Source organism: Protopterus annectens, chromosome 7.part0, assembly GCF_019279795.1.
Source record: "Protopterus annectens isolate FY-2018-M chromosome 7.part0, PAN1.0, whole genome shotgun sequence".
Lineage (NCBI taxonomy): Eukaryota > Metazoa > Chordata > Ceratodontiformes > Protopteridae > Protopterus > Protopterus annectens.
This window is the reverse complement of record NC_056739.1, coordinates 1,537,994,758-1,538,014,636: the sequence shown is the minus strand read 5'-3', so window position 1 is coordinate 1,538,014,636 and position 19,879 is coordinate 1,537,994,758. Positions and strand designations below refer to the sequence as shown.

The following is a 19,879-nucleotide window of genomic DNA, read 5'->3' as shown; positions in this document are numbered from 1 at the left end:
TGGATTATTTGTTTTGTTTGGGTATATATGTCTGTAGGGTAAGTGTGTGATAGTTACAGACCTTAGGGTGCGGGTTAAGGTAAGTGCATAGACAGTAATGTATGTAAGGTTTAGTGTAGGGTTAAAAGTAGGGTTTGGTTAGTGTATGTATGTGGTTTATTTATTATGTTTTGGTACGTAGTATGTAGCGTGCGGTGGTGTTGGCCGACTAGGACTATGATTCGAGATTTAAAATTTTGCGGTTTAGGGGGTTTGGCGTATTTGCGGTTTCGGCTATGTGTGTCGGTGTTGTGGTATTCGCTGAAACAGGTTTTTGATTTCGTAATATAGACCCCATATTTATCACTATATGGTCTAAAATATGATATAATAAGGTTTCCCTTTCTTTACAACTAGTATAAGCATATAGAGTTATAATTCTATATAATTATTATTTCCATTTTTAGAGAATATGGATCTTCCAGAACATCTCTCATTTTCTAAATTCCAGATTATCTTTCCTTCCTATAGGTTCTCTGTTTGTAATCTTTCATCTGTTAAAAATCTTGTGTCTTCTACTATAATTACGTCTATATCACATGTATTACACCACTCCAAAATCTCTAAAGTTCTTACTATCTTCTTAATACCACTCACATTTACAGAAAGCACTCTAAAATTTTCATCTTCCTTAGATTCCCAGTTTCATAAATTCATAGCTAATTATTAGGCTAGCCTTCTTAGCAGATCATTTTAAGTCTAGCCAATTTGATTCCCAAAGCTAAGAATCAAACACTGTACCCTGTGTCTATGAGTCAGACACCTTACTCATTGCACCACTCCCCAATCATTAGCTGTACGTATTCTTTTCCAAACATTTGCTTTCCTTTTTTGTAATTATCCCTTTAAAATGTCTTTTTCTGTGTTTTAGCCTTTCACAAATAGTACTTTTTTTTCTTTTACTAATTCCCAATTTATGTCTCTTTATCACTTATTTCAGAAACCTCTTCTATGGCCTCTAGTATTTTTTCTCTTCTAATTTTTCTTCTATTTCTATTACTACTAAAATGACTTCTCTCTGTTCATTTGTTTTTCTTTTTCTTGCTCTTATTTTCATGTTTGCAATCCATTCATAAATGTCCAATTTTGTTACATTTAAAACACTTCATATTTTTTATATCATGTCCCATTTCCCCCACAAATATAACATTTTCTTTTATCACAGTTACTTATCAAATGTTTTTCTTAAAAAAAAAAAATATATATATATATATATATATATATATATATATATATATATATATATATATATAATGTTTTGGGTTGTCCCCAGTATTTCACCTCAACTCACCTACACATTTATCATGCTTGGTATATGTATCATTTTTTTCTCTTTGTATTTTTAACACAATATTTCATTCCCATCCACCAGTCCATAAACCTTTTTTATCATAAACCTTTGCAATGTCCAGTATTTCTTTGCATAAAGTTTTCAAATGCCCTTTCAAAGTCTCTTTCCACCTCAGTTTGAAACTGTAAATGAATTTTCTTTTTTTGTTTCCCTGTTGAATGCTTTTATCACATAAAGATTCCATAACGTTTTCCATTAAAATGTCACAGAATGTTTATTTGTCAATAAGAATAAATGCTCTAACCTCATGTGCTTTTACACCCAAATGAGCTATTAAATTGTCCCACACTTCACATCTCTCCATTTCTTTGACTCTTTACTTTGAATCCTACCATTTATTTCTGTTTTTCATTTCTTCTGCCTGCTATCTTTTCTGCTACTCCCTTTTGCCTTCTTTACTTTCTCTGCATATGTTTTCTTTTCCATCTCACCACCATTCTTCAGGATTACCCCTGAATCCTCCTTTTGTATTTTCTCCATAATGTCCCCCTATCAAATGCCTCCTTCATTTTCTGTCTCACTCTGCATCTCCATTTTTTTAAGTAAATCATCCTGCATCCCTCCCGACTAGAGGGTTGTAATTATATAACCATCATTTGTGGACTCATCTCGATCAAACAGATTTCTTTGAGACATCTCAGAATCCTGCACAGATTCTCCAGTCGCAATATTTGCTTTCTCCTCCATTTCTCTCACCACTCCATTATCTCCTTCTCTAATTCTATCTGACACCCCCCCCCCCCCATTTCACCAGGCTGTTTCTGTCCCTGGAATGAAAATAGGAAGCGCTCCTGGAAAATGAGTCCCACTTCCAACAATGACAAGGAGAGGAAGATCCCTCATGCTGTGGCCAACTTTTTCCTGCTACATAAACATCACCTCAGGTCTTCCCTGAAAAAGGTCACCAGCTTAGTGGGTCAACAAAGAATAAATAAAACAGGTGGTATCCTACAATGCATATGATCTCACTCATGCTTGTTTCTCAGCAAGGATCACAATGTTATAATGCTGAGGTGCACTTGGTTCTGGGTTTGATTTACTAGTCTGGGAACTTTATACAGTCTGCATGTCCTTTCTGTGTCAACATACGTTTTTGCCAGCTGCTTTTCACATCCTGAAGATATGAAGATGGTTAGAAGACAGATTCTCCAAGTTGACTGTAAATGTGTGTGTGTATCCTGTCCGAGTTTAGTTCATACATGACCCTAAACAGAATGATAAAGCAGACATCCTAAAATGAATGAACAAACTCTAATCAAGGACTTTAGAAACTCACACCCACACACATCTATGTATGTGTGTATGTATATATATATATATATATATATATATATATATATATATATATATATATATATATATATATATATGGGTTCCCTTCAGAAGCTCGAAATACTGAAATGTCGAATTTCAGTATTTTGAGCCCAAGAAGCCAAATCCACATAACAGAGAAAGGTTAGAAGCGTGAAATTCAAAACCTCGAATATCGGAGGTTTTGAATTTCGCGCTTCTAAAGTTCCGCTATGGCCATGTATTCAGGTAAGTGTGTGTGTGTGTGTGAGTGTTAAGGGGTTTGGGTAGGGCTGTGGTGTGTGTCAGTGTGTTTTTTTGCTGTAATGTGTGTGTGCGAAGAGAAAGTAGCTTGTGTGGTGGTGCTTTTGTGTGTGTTTGTATGTAGTGTGACCTCGGAGTGAGAATACTTAAGTAGGGGGGGGTGTAGTACAGTGACTGTGTGTGTGTTTGTGTGGTGGATGGTGATGGTGTGTGTGTGTGCGTAGTAAAACCACAAAATTCAAAACTTCCGGTATTCGAGGTTTTGAATTTCATGGTTTTTATTTTTCGTTGTTTTGTGGATTCAACTTCTTGGGCTCAAGATACTGAAATTCGAGCTTCTGAAGTGAATCCACATATATATATATATATATATATATATATATATATATATATACATACACACACACACACACACATATATAGATAGATATCTCTGCACACACACACACACACACACACACACACACACACACACACACACACACACACACTTATACATAAATGTATGCAACTGTCAAATGCAGTAAATGTGTGTTCTGTCAGGTAAGTATGGGTTTCTTATGTTAATAATAGAACACTGGTATTTACAGAAAGTTTTGGCATTATGGGTTAGGAGTTTGTGTGTGTAGCATTTGTGGGTTACAGTAAGATGAACGGCTAGGTAAGCAGATAGCTATAGTGTTGGGTAAGCGTTAAGGTTAGAGTAAGTACTAGGTAAAGAGACAGATGCAGTGCTGAGTGTGTGTTTCCGGGTTAATGTTAAGAGTAAGGGCTATGGAAGGGGATACATTTCCTGTTGTGCATGTGTGTATCTGTATGTAGTATATGCACAAGTTGTCTTATATAGGGATTAGTGTTATGGAAAGCTTTCATTTTTTAAGGTTAGGATTAGGCTGAGAGCCAGGCTATGGATTAAGGTTATCAATCATTAGTAAGGTGACTTAGTCCCTCTGTCTCGCCTTACTCATGTGTGGCCACAACAACAGTGGCGCTGTCCCCAGACACTTTAACATAACAAACACTATTTCACAAACAGTATCATTAAACAAGTAAAGATGCAGACACACACTACATACACATAACTGCACATACATACCACAACTACTATTACCTAACTTAACACTAACTCTAAAGATGTAACAATCACTCACACACCCCTACAACTATCCCCTTACTGAGTCTTACTCTCATCCTAACCAGCTAAACCTACTTACGTGCAGGCATACATACTTCACACAACTACACCATAACACCAGCCCTTTTACACTTACTTTATGCAGTAGAAGAAACCCTAATTGCAATCCGTTTTCGTTTGCAGCTTATTGTGCAGAGCTGTAGTTAATCCCCCACTGTGTACTAGAGCTTACCATCACCTTCACATTACCACTTTACATGTTGGGGATTCACCCCCACAACCCATTATTTATATCTCTTCTGTGTTTTTTGGTAGTTTAAGAGAGAGTTTACAAGTCATCTATTAATTAAGTTCTATACAATCAATTAACAAATTGCTTAATTGACAGCTTATCAGCTGCCAATCCTTTTTAAGTATCGGCACTCTATTAACGTTTATAGGTAAACACTAGGCTACCACTTTGCCGAATATTAAAGCCTAGCATAGCCAGAGATTACAATCAAACTATGTGCCTTGTGTCTGTGAATTCAAGATCTTAACCATTATGTCAACCCCCACCCCTAAAATTGTTGCCCTTCATGTGTCAGAGGAGTGGAAGACAAAGGTCCTAATGAGATCTGAACTCTTTACATCTGGTTTACAAGGCTAATGTTCTAACCCCTGAGCTACAGAGCCTAACAGCAGCTTTTCTGTTTGCCCACTTTTGCTATGTCACTGTATTACATGTCATTTCTGCTTTTTTATCATCACTGAAATAAAACAATCTTGAGTGGTGGTTTAATAAATATTCATTTTGCATGCTGATGTGCTTCAGATTGATTGTGTTTAAATCGAGAATGATAAAAAATAGTAAAAAGATATGTCTTACTTGTAAGCTGTTCAAATTTCTTGAAGTAAATAAAAGTTAAGGTGTGCCCTTTGCATTTCAAAAGTAGGCTAGGATGAAATTATATTTCAGAACTTGTTTTTGTGGAAAATGGGTTCAGTTCAATTTTTGTAGAGGTTGTGAGTGTGGGTGTGTGTGTGCATGCATGCGAGCATTTGTGGGCATATCTGTCTGTCTGTCTGTCTGACAGCTGTTGTTCACTTAACTGTTTTCTAATATGCTGTTTAGCAAAAATCCTAGTTGTGGCATACTACTGGATTTCCCAAGACTGTGAAATATTTATAGAGGCAGTTAGACCGTATTTAGCTCATTAGCATAGGATTTATTCAGGCCACTGGATAACTGTGTACTGTACACCCAGATTTTTGCTGAAAACGGTCTGTGTAAATTATTCCAGCCATCTGGTTAGCATATATAAATCAGTAAATGAAAGTGTTAACATTTCTCTGTAAAAGTGTACATCCAGTATATTCATACAGAAATAAAGTACAGTCTTGCATCTTTCTAACTACTTATGAAGTACTTCAAAGAAGGGCCATGTTACATCCAGGATTACAAGAAGCACCATTAAATTCAGGACTCTCATGTGCATTATGGTCTTGCTCATTTTCATGCTGTATCTAATTTTACTGCCAGTTTTCATCCAGATTCCTAAACAGCACCATTACAAATGAATGACAATTGTGTGTGCACTTTCTTACCACAGCTACGCCACCCAGACAATTAGACTGTGTGTGCGCTTTCTTCCCATAGCTACCCCACCCCTCTGTTAAGAGGGTGCTTTATCAGTGACAAAGAAACACTTCTAGAATACTTTCGTTCTGTACAAAGAAAATCTACTGCAGACATGAGAGGAACACATCAGCATCAGATTCTCCAGTTCATAGCGTGCTCCACAGTATCACAGTTAAGGCAATTTAAAATGTATAATAACAAAAAAGGGCACTTTGAAACATTGCTGTATTTGAACTGTAAGAGGTAGAAGAAAAAAGGGATGCTCAGAAACAGAACAGGAAAAATTACTTCTCCAGGATATGTTGCTTCATTCTACCTTAATAAGCTGAAATAGAACTGATTTTTAAATGTTCATTGCTTTCTTAAGGTTTCCATTTTATAGTGAAGCCAGCTGTAGTAAAAAGAACTTTTCACCTACAGAACATATATGACCCTTGTTCAACCCTTACTGGAGTTTTTCCATGGAACCGTTTCAGAAATATGTCTTGATTTCCAGAGACTCATCATCCATTTTATGAACTCTATTTCACGTTAACACAAAGGGATTGCCCTGTTTCTGAGCCTTTCAGTATCACTATTCCCTATCCACTCTGCCCCAGCTGTAGTACGCCACTTTATAGTCAATCCAGCAAAAACATTAAGTCAATGCATTCCAACAACATACCAGAAGAATCCTGCCAAGTGCAAAGGTCAAAAAGTCTCATAAATATTTAAAGAAGACAGTTAACAAATTATCCTAAGGCTGCAAACTCAAACTAAGTTAAGCATGCTGGGACACAGCTTGTCTAAGAGGCCTCCGACACACACACTTAACCATCTGGGAATTGCACTTCTAACTAACTGACTTGTGCCCAGACAAAAGACTTAAACAAAGGACAGTAATGTGAATGGCATATTTGCAAGCTTTACTCCATGAAATTGAATTCAGTGTCAGTAATCAACGTAACTGCAAGCAGCAGCAGTATGGATACATTATAGCTAACAGCTTAGTTAAACAACTGATTAGACAAAACCGGTTCGGAAATCTCCAGGTTTGGTTTGATTGTTGAGCTCAAAAAGATACATTGGTTTAATTTTGTAGATTTATGTTGATGTCTTGTTGAGGGCTTTTTATATGAATATGCTATTTCAGTATTAAAGTGTCTAAGCTACTTCACTGGCAGCAGTGCAGATCGATCACTGCACGATTATAGTATCAATGTTTGTCTTGATGTGGTGATTGTTTTCTCTGATTTTTACTGCTCAGCATTGTCCACTGTGCCCCAATACAACAACTTTTAAATAAAACAGTCACAAGAATCCAAACAAATGTTTGGTCAGGTATTGTTTACCCCTGTTACTTACTGACCATTAACCCCCTCGTTTCCAGATCATTACTGGTTTACTTTCCATACACTGACTGCTTGCACACAATGTCAGTCTTGGGTAGAATCCGTGGTCTACACCGAAGAGTAGCCTGATGGCACCATACTTTTGGGGTATCCACCAACTGCCTTCAGAAGCATACACTCCAATACATTCTCAGCAAACATAGCTTGAAACCCATAACCCAAGCCTATAAGTGTTTGTAACACATGAACTCAAAACTGTGAGGTTTGCAATCAAATGAATAAAAAAGTTTTTTTTTTTTTGTTTTTATCAGGGACAAGCCTGAGATTAAGAAAATATTGATCAGTGACAGCGAAAAATCTGTCTTGCTCTTTCTCTGGAAGGCTGTGAGCCACAATGACTTATAAAAAACACTGAACAAACAGAAATCTCTCATACATGGAGTGAGTAACAACAGATGTGAAATAGCTAACTTGACAAGTTCAAGTAACTGTGATATGAGAAATCAAGTACCAAGTTACAGCAGTAAGCCACTCTTAGGCAAAAGTGTTCAGAAGCAAAAGCAGTCCAGGGGAGGGTCTATCATCTGGCAACCATGTTTAATTTTTCTCCTGGCAGCTTGATGCAAGTCTGATCCCACAGTGCTATCCATTCACTCACAATTCTATGCACAGATCTATGCATGCACAGCATGGTGGACAATAATTCACCAATTTGTACTGCTGTATGCCAAGCTGCTTACCATCAATGGATGTCAGACATGCAGTGGGTCGAGCTGCCACCCCACCCACAAAATGGTGAAGCCAGCATTGATCACTCCATTCCATCTCCCTTGGTCAGTTACTCTAGTTCCTGGGATGTTATTTAATCTCATGTTATATGAGTCATGGACAGGACTTGCCATAGAGCCAGCCACAAAATCATAATTTTGCACTGGTATTCCCTGCTGTTACTTCCTCCAGTTCATAACAATGCTGACAAGTAAAGCATACCTGAACAGTTTTTTTTCTATGTACTTAGATGGAAATCCATCCATCCTGAACCCCATTTTGCACATGGAGTTGGGGTGTCACTTTCAAAAGTGACAATCATCTCAAGCCAAGGTTTACACTGCCGGGTGGTCAGCCGTGCCGTGGACAGAAAATGAAAAAAAATGCACATCAGGCATACTTTGTTCATGCAAAGCAATATAAAGGATGTCAGAGGGTGTCAACAGCACTGAATATGTAAAACATTCTGTTTTTATGATCAATTTTGCTTCAAACTTTCAGTGGTGTTGTCAGGACTCCAGTTTCCTGATTTTTCCATACATTGCACTAAAGTTAAGTTGGGAGCCATGTCCTCCATTTAGTAATGTTTATTTTTGTCACAAAACTAAAAATACCAAAGTTCTACAATATTTTTACTAATAAAATTCTACATTAAGGCATGCAGTGGGTAAGGCAAATGAGGTGTAAACAACTTCTGACTTTTAGATCTGCATGTCAGTGCCATAGCCATAGCTTCCACCTACATACTGCACAGCTCTGAGTTCCTGGGTTGTCCAGGAAAAACAGAAAATCACTTCCCTCATAGTTGTCATTCATTTCAGTGCATACCTCCTAAACAGTTTACAAAATTGAATATAACGACTGCAAACCAAGCTAAAAAAATCAGTTTAAATATTATTAAGACAGCAACCTGCCAGGACTGTAAGAAATACATATTCTGCAATTCCATTAAATGAAAAAAGAGACAACATAGATGAAGTAAAAAAAAAGACTGGAAGATAGAATGGTTGTTCCCCTTTACTACATATAAAAACTCTCATTGTAATTCCCATAGTTCTTGTGCAATACAAGGAAATCCTCTTCAAAGACTTGCTGATAAACACATGCCATTTTATCCTTTTCACAAAAAGTTTTGTCCACTCTTGAACATCCTAGCCTTTAAAATGATTGTAATACGGTTTGGCTCAATCAGAGAAAAGTATATAGGAAAGGTTTCAGCCAGCAAGTGTACTCTACATCAGTCCATATACAGAGAGGGGAGACTGCTATTACGTCGGCCCAACAAGGGTTAAAAACAGCTGAAAAAAAATACTCGAGAGACCCACATGTTCAACAACTCATCATACCTGAAAATGTGATAGCCAAAAGTAAAATGCATACAAATGTTCTTCCACCAACCAAACATTATGCAGGCAAGCAAACTTATATGAAACACCACACCAGAGTGACACATAACACTGTTACATTATTGAACTGCTAAAACTGATCTCCCAAGTTGAATAAAGTGTGCAGCGGTAGCGTTGTTGCCTCACAGCAAGAGGTTCTCCTGTTCAATTCTCGGCTAGAGTGCAGGGAGTGCTTTCTGTGTGGTGTCTGCATGTCCTCCCCGCGGTTGGGTGAGCATTCAAAAGACATGCGTAAATGGGCATGCCTTCGCTGAAGGTTGAATGTTGAGCTGGCACCTCGGCGTTCATGAAAAATCTACTGCCAATCATTAGCAGACAGGAGTTCCGCTGTGGTGACCCCTAACTGGGAAAAGCCGAAAGACAAACAACAACGAACTAACCATGATGCAGTAAGTTTAGTACATTATGCAAATGTGAAAAAAGACAGTTCAGTTTCAGTAGCCATGGCAGGCCAACATGGACTGTTAAAGACTACAGAATTAAATATAGTACATGACTCATAATGACTGGCAGTTCATGCTCTGTCTTATGTTCACCATTTAAAATAAACCATTTTGTATACTGCTCTGTTTAATACCAGGAGTGTGTATTAGTTGCATTCTAAATCACCAGACTACAATGATAATTACCCAACAGTGCGAGTTACGTGCGGAGGATATCCCTATTTTAGAAAAGACCAAATGCTCCTTGCATTCTGAAGTACAACTGAATGAGGCCTGTGATACAGTTATGGAAATAAAGGCATGTACATGTGCTTCAGAAGCACACAAAGGGAGCAAAACAAAAGGTACAGTCAGATGCTATGGTAAAGCTAGATAAGGTACATCCTGGCATAGCTGCACCCCAGGCACATTTTCAGGAAGTATACAGAGCCATTCAAATGAGAATATTTATACAACACAACAAAAACTTGGCATTCATAGTGAATAACAGTGCACAAAACCATGTTGAAATAAAGTACAATGTGTCTTATTTATCCCCAAAAACTTTTAACAGTTTTGTGCTCACTATATTACTTTATGACATCATTAGTGACACAGTTCATCTTAATTTAGCTCACATCATTGGCCTCAAATGTGCATGCATGTGCGTGCGCGCACACACTCACACACACACACACACACACACACACACACACACACACACACACACACACACACACAGTTCCTTGCCTACTTGTTCAAGAGTATTTTCACGTCTGCCCATACTTATTTTTATTTCGTTTTACTTAACTGTGTAGCAGCACTAAGCAAAAATGTCTCTTTTTCATAGTCCTGGTAACTCCAGTAAGAAGTGCTTATTTTCAGAAGCCTGGCCTACTCAGTTGCTCCAAGTCATAAAATAAACAAATGGAGATGCTGATGGAGGGATGTAAGCTCAGGACTTCGGGGTGAAACTTGTTAACAGCTCATAAACATAATTCTCTGTGATAAAATACCACCCTTTCTCCTTATTACTATCTACCTTACCTCCCCATGTTGGCATTCTGCCCCATCACTCCTTCATAAACATCAATATAACAAACTTATTCAGAATTTCCATCTGCTCTTTACCATTCTTGGCTTCCTCCATTCCAGTAATTCATTGTCCTGTTTTGTTCCTTATATTCCACAACATATCCAATAAGGAGTACTTTAATTTACCAAAGTGCAAATGGTTACCAACTGGCTTCTTGACCATAAACATGCCTACCATTGCACTAGACTGTTGTATCACCATTCCCACTGCTCAGAATCCAAATGCAAATACATGTTTTATCATACCAAAGTGATGGTAGGGATGGGAACTTTTAATATTCTGAATGTGTAACATCAACAGTAATATAATGGAGCCAAATCTCCATATCTGGCTGATGTCCTGCCCTGTGCCATTCCCTCTTCTTGCGCTCCTCAACTGTAACAGTAGTTGAAGAGCAAAAAAAAAAAAAAATATGTGGCTACAAATGTAACAAATATCTTGCTGAAGCCATGACGAATACTGCACTATTAGCATTCGTTTCCATATGCCAGTAAGCAAGTACCTCTCAGTTAGCCATCTCCTGATCGCATCCCCGGACATCTTGCACACTGGGCAGCTGCACCTTAGCTATTTTTTTGGCATGCACAGTATGTTTTTTGCAGAAGCGGTTAAATGCAGAACATAGAATATCATGTCTACATACCATACAGCCTTCCTATGTGCAGAAACATTGGTAGGGAAATGAAAATGGATATGTAACATAGAAAAAGTGCATCCAATAAGTGCCTAGTTTGTCTACAAAACATACGTTTGTATCTTTCATATCACTAGTAAAATGTTACATAATGAATACTTATAGCTGCATGCTGGGACATCTGACCTCTTGGCCAGTCATACTCGGCAATATGATAAACTTTTAAAATGGAATGTACATAGTAACACAGGAATAACAACAGACAAGTGATCACAGTGACCATAAGATACTTGGCCATATACACCTTTAAGTAAACAAACTTAAATGATCTAGCTAGCCTTGTCAAGCAGTTAATACTGCCTAACTCAAATCGAGCAGAACCTTACATAATAAGCCTGGTGAAAAACTGGTGTGTGACTTTCCTTAAAGGCAGCCAAAGTAGTACTTTTTGTTTTTTTGCTATTTTACCTGTAATGACAACTTATTTCATAGGCTGGAAATATAATGTGTTAGGAAACTATTCCTCCAACTACTCTTGTTTATGTTTCAGTCTAAGTTTTGGTCTCTAAGGCAGTACTTGTACAAGTACTAGTTTTGTGAAGAAATAGGAGGTCAAATAGGATTGGGTCTTTCATGTTTCAGAAAGCTAGATACAGGTCACCTCAGCTTTATTACACATTTTCAGAGGATTCTTGTAGAATGATAAGATGGGGTCTAAAATGGACAACCACAGGCAATATAGGACACACATACTACAGTGTTCTATTCCAGGGTAGTAAAGGCAAGCTAGTCACTGGAGGATTCCTTTACTGTCTAGAGACGACAAAATAAGGACAGAATTACTTGTGTTGCATCCAAATCAAGATGACCAGTTGCCATGGATGAGCAATAATTAAACTGATGGCAATGGTGACAGATATCACTTAAACCAAGAACAGCACCACACACCAGGCACACTTCCCCAGAAGTGAGTGACGTTAAATACCTAAATCAAGAATGCCCTTGTCAAATTACTCGGGAGGCTATAAACACTGTAAAACTAAGGTTGCACATTCTATACCATATTAGAAAGCATTCAAACAGTATGTACTGTAAGCAAGTCCTGGTAATATATGCAATTACTGTAGCAGCTATGCCATTCAAGTGCTCTGTGCCTATTAGAGTGGACATTAGATTGCCACATGACAACATACGAATGACAACCACCTGCAAAAACCAGCAGGAATTTACACAGATCATCAGTGTTGATAACTGATGGTAGTTTTTCAAATAAAGTCCATTTATGCACAAAATCACACACAATTCATGTGCAGCAAAATCCCAGGAACCATACAAACACTGAGAACTATAAAGAATCAGGCAGGTACGATACAAATCTAAGCCCTGCAGATATATTATCAGATTCTGAAAAGGTTGCTATAACCTCTCTGAAATGCTGGTTTTCATTCTCCACTCAAACGACTGATGGTTTCATGTTACACACATTATGTAGTATCAGATCCAATAAAGATGTCCAGGGCAAGGGTATATGAATCATCTCCTAACACTGGAGAGCACATGGTATATCAGACCTTTTTGACTTATGTTGACAATAACAGCCCCCTCTGTCTGAGAGCTCTGCAGTTGGGAGGGTGGCCTAATGGTTAAGGTGTTTGCCGTACAAACACAAGGTGCAGGGTTTGAGTCTCACAAGGGATAACTGGCTAGGCTTAAAATGGCTCGCAAGGGCAGTTAGCCTAGTACTAACCTATAAACTATAAACAAGATGCAAAATGCAGCTGAATGGTTCCTCCACCAGCTTGATACATATTGTGCCTCCAGAAAGCTTAGATGTCACAGGACCCACTATTCTACAGTGCAGCAACATGCAATGGTGTTCCCAGTCAAGTTCTGGACTGTCTCACACTTAGTGTATCTTCATTTAAAAAGTACAAGAAATAAAATGAAAGAATGGTGCCATAACTGAGGGGACTGTGCCAAGCTTACTAGTATAAATATTTATTTTCTTGCAGCAAGAGTTTGACAACTTGGGATACATTCAACTAGTACTTATTAGCAAAATATCTGTCTTATTGAGGAAAAGGCCAACTGAAGGCCATGAACACCACCTAGACAAAATAAAGGGAACAAAAGCTGGAGTATCAGTTGCTGGACTTTGTCAGCATGACTGCAAATAACACTTTAATCTGGATGGTTTCACCACACAGTGCTAATGTATTCTGTACAAACAAATATATTTCACAGACACTTGTATAAATGTCATCATTGTCTTTATACACTTTTCACTGTCATAGTGTCACACCTATAATATTCAGTGATGTACACGTACAACATTTCATATGGATATTTATCTGCTAAATAAGTCATAATTTGTTTGTTATGACTTATCACCGAGTATTAACATACATACAGTTAGTAACTGGGGATGAAATAAGAGAGCATGAGTTACTTACAATAACAGCACTCAGTTACTTCTTACAGGCTCTCCTGCTCATGCTCAGTTTCCCACCTGTTCAGTAATTTAAGCAAAGGCTGAATGGGCTGAATATCAACTGGGATGGTGGGTACCGAGGCAGTGGCCACTTGTGCTTTGAAATGTCACAGTACTCTGATCCAATCGACTTCTTTTACCCAACCTTATCACATTTGTGAACCTCTATCTCCAGCAATGCCCTAGCGTATCAGCTGTTTGAGGCACTGTTTTTCACAGCCTCAGAGGCCCTTTTGTCCTCCTCCTCTACCATCTGTATGTGTTTTCTTTCTACATACCATCCTGTTCACATATATAACCTTTGACTTCTTTTGCTGACTTGAATTCCTCTGCTTCCTCATGCAGTGTTTTCTACTATTACAGGACTTGAAAGATGAAAACATCATTTTAATGGCAGGTAATGACTTCTTAGACCACTTCATCTGCTGCATATTTTCCCTCCTTCCAGCATAAGAACTTCTACATGTATTTTCAAAACAAAATGGCACATACCTTCATTTGTCCTCAGTTTCTGTAATTCCACCACTTTATTTCTTACTGTGCTCTTAACAAAAAACAAGATCTCTAAAGTTTGGAGGTAGAATTGGAAAACAACTCTCCAAACAACTTGTCTTTATTCAACCATCCACCTTACACAACCTTATTTTCAAGCCTACTGCCTGCCCTGCACTTACCAGTCTAGTCACACCTTACACACCAAATCGATCCCTACGATCAGAAGACAACAATTTCTTAGCTATCTCAAAACCCACAAGAAAACCTGGTCACTCTCTGTATTCATACTCACCACCTCTAGCTACCAGGTCTATGCCTGCACTAACCCATTTCAAAGCCTCTTTAAAAAAGTGTCAAAAATGCATGGCTCTGCTCCTGCATAAAGCCTGCCTAATGCTCAGGTCTTCCTCTTTCTGTCACATTTAAATCCCTCACAGACTGCAAGATCTTACGGCTCTTCTAACTCCTTCTCTGCTTCTATACCATATCCTTAAACTACTACTCAGGCTTTATTGTTTCTATTCTTCTTAGCTCTCTCTCACTATCTGTCTGCATCACTAACTTTCTGGCTGCTATTTTCCTAACTGAAACTAACATTCTATTTTGCTTATACTATTACAGTCAGTGTCACACAAAGCACTACCTACATACTACTTTTTTGGACAATGTCTACATCATGTATGGTGAGCGTGACTATTATTGTCTGAAGTGTTCTAACTGTATAGAACTGTCTAGCTGTGTAGTAATATATTTCAACATCTTGTAGCAGTTTGTTCTTTCAACTTATTTTTTTGTATAGTATTTTTAATGTAGGGCGGCCGCGGTGGTGCAGGGGTTAGCATTGCCACCTCACAGCAAGAGGTTCTCCGGTTCGATCCTTGGCTGGGGTGCTTTCTGTGTGGAGTCTGCATGTTCTCCCTGTGGTTGCGTGGGTTTCCTCCAGGTGCTCCGGTTTCCTCCCACATCCCAAAGACATGCTGTAGGTGGACTGGACACTCTAAATTGGCCTTAGGTGTGTGTGTGTGTGTGTGTGTGTGTGTGTGTGTGTGTGTGTGTGTGTGTGTGCCTTCTGTGGAAGGTTGGACACCGGGCTGGCAACTCAACACCGTAAAACTCCACTGCCAATCATGAGCAGACAGGTGATCCGCTGTGGCGACCCCTAACCGGGAAAAGCCAAAAGAAGAAGAATAGTATTTCTAATGTAATCTTTATTGTACTGGGTTATACTGTATTTGTACTGTACTGTATGTGGAGCTTTTCTCCCTGGGCTTCTGCTGAAAATGGGTTCTGTAGACCCAGTCAGACCACCCCGATAAACAAATGTCAAATAAATAAAAAAATAAATAAATAAACAAACCATTATGAAATGGCAACTGTGACAAACAGTGAAAGCTGTTTTATAACGAAGAATTGGGATATGAGTGGGGTTTCCTATAATATACACCAGATGATTTTCACAGAAAAGAATAATGTTATGCATGATATGATTCATCTAGCTAAAACTGTATAAAATAAAGAATGTATGTTAGGGGGCTTATTGTGGTCATAAGATAGCTCAGTTAATTGTATACAATGGATTATGAAAAGGTGGAATTGTCGGTGCAACATAAATGCAGAGCAAGGGATAGTATAGTTTGTACTTGTAAATAGTGGTGAACAAAAGTTTGTTTCCTTAAAAAAAAAGAGTTAAGTAAATCGATGTAAACTGTCGTACTGGATTGGACCAGCCCTTAAGACAAGCCAACACATAACCCAACATTTTCGACTCCATTGTGAAACACAAAGATGTTCCATTCAACAGACTGAGCAAAGAGAAAGTCATAGTCAATTGTCTACAAGGGGCCAGGATATGCCACTTCATGAATTGTCTACAAGGAGCTGGGATATGCCATGTCATGAATTGTCTACAAGGGGCCAGGATATGCCACGTCATGAAGTGTCTACAAGGGGCTGGGATATGCCACGTCATGAATTGTCTACAAGGGGCCAGGATATGCCATGTCATGAATTGTCTACAAGGGGCCAGGATATGCCATGTCATGAATTGTCTACAAGGGGCCAGGATATGCCATGTCATGAACTGTCTACAAGGGGCCGGGATATGCCATGTCATGAATTGTCTACAAGGGGCCGGGATATGCCATGTCATGAATTGTCTACAAGGGGCCAGGATATGCCATGTCATGAATTGTCTACAAGGGGCCAGGATATGCCACATCATGAACTCAGGTTATTGAACCATAAGTAGAAGTATGACTTGGTCATAATCTGTGTAGGTGTAAATGACCTGTGATATATCTCCTTGACCTATATGAAAAAAGACATTATAGATATCCTCAGACTGTGTCTCCCTGCTTGGTATGAGTCTAGCACTGAACTCCATTCTACCTTCACCATGGATGACACCACAATATGAACAGAAGATGATTGGCTTTAATAATTGGCTTAGCTTCTACAGTCATTCCTAGAGGGTGCAATATTTATCATCATGGAAGGACATGGTCGACAGACCACAATGGCTTGCCAAGGATGGTCTTCCCCCATCCCCTCTAGGCTTTCAAATATAATTTAAAACATTGTGCTCCCCCATATTGCTTTTTTAGGCAATGCCATCCTGATAAACCTTTTGACATAGCAAAACCAACCAATGGCAATCTAAAGGTGCTACTGCTCAATGCCAGGAATCTTGACAAAAAATACCACACCCTCCAAGCTCTGCTTACCATGGAATACAGACATCTATGCAGTTACCGAGACATGGTTTACAGCCGTGGACAGCATCTCAGCAGTGCAGAACTATAATGTCTCTCACACATTTAGACCAGCTACTGCACAGACAGGCACTGAAGGTGGAGGTGTCTCAATCTACATAGAAATGAGCTCACCTCAATGCTGATCAAATGAGATGATGCACTTGACCTTCTACATGTCCAAGTTGCTATAGGCAAAGTCCCTTACCATATCCATGTATCCATGCAAGCTAAAGGTAACTTTGTATGACACAGGGCACCCAAAACTCATACTTGGAAGTACTGGAGACACTCACCATTCAACCTGATACCATATTCATAGGTGACTTTAATTATCCCACCATAAATTTGGAATCGTACATAATTCCAAACAGATTACTTGACTCTGCAAGTGTGAACACTTGGATATGAAAGTCCACATACCCCGGTCACAAACATACTGGACCTGGTACTCACAAACATGGGAGAACATTGCCCCCCCCCCCCACCACCACCACCACAGTAATGCCATCTGTGTTAAGGTCAGATCATAAGACTGTCTCCTAAGAAATAAAAATAAAAAAAAATAAAATGTGCTCTCAGCTAAGTCTGTAGCAGTTAGAAACTATTCAAAGTCAAACTTTCTATTATTAAGTGATAATATGGCAAACACAGGTGCCTGTATGGATTTCTTCATAATAACTCTGTACAATCATGTTAATAGATGCATTAAGATAGCTGTGCCTACCAGGAATAATCTCAGAAAAAAACTCAAAAAACAAGCCATGCTGGTGAAATCTTAATATTTACAACTTGTACATAAAATAGGGAAAAAAAGTCATTGCAAAAGTTAGTTAATGCAAGTCCCAAAAGGATAAAAATGCTTTTATCAATCTAAGCAAACATTCCATCGGGTAAATCAAACCCACCAAAGCAAATATTAAGGTAAAAATAGCCTCCCAGTCCAAGGACAACCATAAGGTTTTCTTTAGCTATGTCCACAACTTCAAAGGCAGTACACAAAATTGTGCTGAACTAATTATAAATGGAGCCACCTAAACTGAGCCAGGAGATGTAGCAAATCTACTGGCCAACAAATTCAACTCCACTTTTATTCCCCCTCCCCCATCCTAGCCACTTGTCAGGAAATACCATCAAAGATAACCACCCACAAGCTACTGATACGGTGCAAGTTCCAAATGTGCTTTCCAAGGCCAGGAATATGTCATCAATGGGCCAAATAATGTTCCAGGACGCCTTCTAAATATTCAGGAAACATGACCAGACAGAGCTAATGGTGTCATTATTCAACCTTAGCCTCCAGTCAGGCATTGTGCCATGCAAATGGAGAACATAGTCATCCATTCTACAGATCCCAGAAACTACAGACCCATAAGCCTGAGGAGTATCATATGCAAAGCCATTATCATGGAAATGATAAATAATGACATAGGAAATGTTCAGTCATTGGATCCAACCCCATGTGATTTTGTCAAGGGAAGCTCATGCCTACTTAACCTGATGGACTTCTTTGAGAAGGACACAAAGACAACGGATGAGAGTAAAACAGTGTATACTGTCTATCTTGTGCTGGTCGAGGTATTTAATACAATACCCCACCTGGACACTGTGAACGAACTCATGGAATTAGGCATAAGCCCCTATGTCACATGCTGGATTACTAGATGGCTCTCGGATAGGACTTAAAAAGTTAGGATACAGAAGTTCACCTCCACAAAAAGACCTGTTTCTACTAGAATCCCATAGAGCTCTGTGCTGGGTCCACTCCTTTCTGGTATCTACTTCTCAGAAGTCAAGGCTAATGCCAAGGTCCTCTGGGTGACCAAGTCTGCACGTTTGCAAATTAGGGACAGTCACAAAATCCCACCCAAGACACTAATATCCTCCAGGAAGGACTAACTGGTGCCAGAACCACAGGTTAAAACTTAATGGCAAGAGACACAAAATACTACCCTTTGGAAAGTTGGCCAACCCTGGAAACTACCTCACTGATAGCATACCCCTAAGAGATGAACCAATAGTCAGGAATTTGAGGAGTATGTAGACAGCAACCTGTCTTTTGACCAACAAGTCTAAGGTTGTAAAAAAATTGTTCTATGTTAGTTAATGTATTATCAAGTGTATGGGATACAGGCCCAAGGAAGTTATCACTGCATTCACTTTAGCCCTCATCAGACCTATTACTGAGTATAAATCCACAACATGATGTACCGGATCAGACACATTAAACAACTGGATCCAAAGAGTTTCCTCACAAACAGAATACAGGGCATAAACAACACGGCGTATGTGTTCTATCACTATACTCTATTATCCTACAGATTGGTGAGTCCAATCTATGCCTCACATACAACGCACCCTGGGATCTCACTTTGATGAACACTTTACATAGCTGTAAAACAAACAGCATCAGAACTACCCAATTCAGGAACTTAAACCTGGTCTGCAATATAAATAGGACTTACTGGAGGGACAGGTATGTGTCCCAGAGAATACCCACCACCCCCAGAACAGGCTTCCCCATCCAGGTGAAGCTGAGCTCATCCCTAACCATATTCAAGTGTAAACTGGACCACTGGATGGGAGAAAGGAAATTCAACCCTGGTCTAACTCCTACATCCCTAACAGACAAAGGCAACCTGTAAATGCTTGACCAGTCATGCAGTAGTTTGTATATAAACCTAAAATACACCCCTAAAATCTAGAGCACCAAAGAAACTTGTTAGATACATTTGAGAAGCGTGTCTAGGCTTCTAAAGGCCCTTGTGGGTGTTAGCCTAGTATAT

The 19,879-nt window shown here is 38.9% G+C and overlaps 1 protein-coding gene across 6 annotated transcripts in view; it reads right to left on the bottom strand.

Moving 5' to 3' along the window:
* IQSEC1 (IQ motif and Sec7 domain ArfGEF 1) overlaps nt 1-19,879 on the bottom strand; it is a 2,803,266-nt gene that overhangs the window by 1,179,024 nt on the left and 1,604,363 nt on the right. The window lies entirely within an intron of this gene.